This window comes from Microtus ochrogaster, chromosome 2 (assembly GCF_000317375.1).
Source record: "Microtus ochrogaster isolate Prairie Vole_2 chromosome 2, MicOch1.0, whole genome shotgun sequence".
NCBI classification, from domain to species: domain Eukaryota; kingdom Metazoa; phylum Chordata; class Mammalia; order Rodentia; family Cricetidae; genus Microtus; species Microtus ochrogaster.
Window position 1 is genome coordinate 93,247,575 of NC_022010.1, and position 2,653 is coordinate 93,250,227.

Genomic DNA, 2,653 nt, shown 5'->3' on the forward strand with positions numbered 1-2,653 from the left:
TTTTCAGAGAGAGGTGTGCAAACTAAGCCTTCTTTAACATATTTCTTTCCATATAGATTTTCCAAACATGTTTTAAATCCAATGTTTGCTTGTCAGATATATTCTGAAATGTGTTTTCCAAAGCCTTTGATATTGTCTGACAAAGGTGGTTAGTTGGAAATAATATTTAGGCATTATGATAAAAAAATGTAACAAACAGGCTTAGGAATTTAATGATTTACTCCACAGATAATTCCAAATGGCTATGTGATTATACAGTTTATTTTTGATAAGTTGTAAGTAATGTTTTGCTGTTTTGAGGAGAGCCATTGTTTAGTCTCTCCTTTGTTCCGTCTGTCTTCCACTGTCACAGTCTCACATGCACTCACCTAGAGTTCATCCCTCTTTTCCTTGCTATGTTCTCTTTGCCAGCCAGAGACAACAATAGGAAACTCATAGGGACCAGTAGCTTCCAAAAGAAGCTGTAAAGAGCCACCTATGCTTTCCCTGTGGGGCCAGAAGTAGCACCAGAACCTAGTATGAAACTTCAGACTTTTTCCAAGGGCTCTGAATATCAAAACCCCTAGGTGATGCTCTTGCCTCAGTAGAGAGCGTAGAGGTGAGATACTCAGAGCATACCTTGTCACTGTGGTGTGTGTGTGTGTGTGTGTGTGTGTGTGTGTGGTGTACACATTCCGCTCTAGAGATCCCACCCAGTGAGGTGACCTGAGTTGGCCTCCTGTGATAGAGCAAGGGTGGATTACCCATGTGGTCAGATTTCATGCCTTGATAAGCACAAACTTAATGAGACTCCTTACCTCATCTAATTATTTTTTAAATCAACAAATAAATATCTCACCCATTACAGTACCTACAGGAAAAGAGACACAGGATTCATTCAGAGGAGAAATTTTTAAAGCCTATCACAACCACCAACACAAAACAAAAGCAACATGCCCCAACCAGATCGACCACAAAACATACAAAGGATGTTTAACCAAAAAAAACCAAAAAAAACAAAAAACAAAAAACAAAACAAAAAACAAACAAACAAAAAAAAAACCAGATAGTCCCTTAGCCCTTGTGTGGATGTTCTTCATGGTCCCCCACACTTTGGAGAAGCTCTATAGAGCCTTCATGGAGGTTGAAAGCAATCTTCATAGTGCAGCTGCTTCTGAGTCATCCTAGCAACAGACAGCCACAAGCTAAGAGTTGGCTAATATTATTAGTTCATTTATTGCCCTAGTGTGTCAGTTAACAATGTCTTCTTTCTCTCAGAGAGGATTCATAGATCTCTCCATACAGCACGTAGTTCATGAAGCATCTAAAGCCATCTCTCTATGACCAGCCTAATTTTGATTCTCTTCCCCTCTCTGCTCATGTGTTCCCTTCTATTCTTCACTCTATCTCTAATCTGTTTGGTCTTAAACTAGGAAATTAGATTAAGTTGACCAGATCCGCTGCAGAAATCCACTGGTGCATTAATGGGTTATCCATAGTTACAAAAGTCACAGGGCTACTTAGTAAGCTGGAAAAGTTTCATCATATCACTTAAGACAATTTTGGAAACATTCCAGTGAACCCCACACCTTTCCCCGTTTCTAGAACCAGACCAGACTGAAGAGCTCAGCTATGTACCCATGAAGAACAAGTCTTTCTGGTCATTCCTCTTTGGTATAACTCTCTTAGCACTAGTGAGTATGTTAAGATATTCTGGGTTATTCATACTTGCACCCTAAATGCTTTCTAACTCAGGAAGACTGATAACAGCCATATTTTTAGCTTTTGACCACACTCCAAATTAACTTTGAAGTTTTCTCTTTATCAATACTTATCAACTACAGGATGTAATTGATTAGATTTTAACAATGACAACTTGTAGAAATAAAACTCGCCTTTGCTCATACATACATGCATAATTTATACACCAGTATTGGCACTCTATCCATATATTATATGTTAGATTTTCCTAGGAAAACATGAATACTTAGATATCTATTTTCTCTAGACAGTACACCAATAACAGAACAAAACATGATTTATTGAAGTCTAGGTTGAAGAACCCATAAGTTTAGTTGGGGTTGCCTACAGGAGCATAGAAAATTTACTAACAGCTACACTGTTAAAGAAGAGTCTCTTCCATTCCAAGCAATTGTTTTTGCTTTTACATCCTCGGGGAGGGGTGGGGATTCCTTCACTACCTTGGAAGTCACTTGCAGTCCCTTGTGAACTGCCTCGTGTATCCCAAGAACCCTCCTTGAACTACTTGAGGGAATTTTAGTGGGCTAAATTTTTGAGGGCCCCATGTGAATAATGACAGTCATTCCAATTTTCAACATAGCAATGACCCTATCATCCCTGGAGAACAGTATTACACAACTCCATAAAATATCTGTAATGTATTTGGTTTTCTTGGTTGGTTCTAATTCATAATGTTTGGCTCTATATAGATCAACTACATATCAGATCCTGGGTCACATAAATTGGTACAACAAATATGTCAGCTATCAAACCTTGTAGGTGAAGCGTGCCCCTTAGTGACTGAAGAAAAATGTCCCGATAGAACATCCCCATTGTCTCAGTGTGTGGGTGTACCCTTCGTGGTCCTGAGTTCCTTGCTCGTGCTCTCTCTCCTTCTGCTCCTGATTTGGACCTTGAGATTTCAATCTGGTGC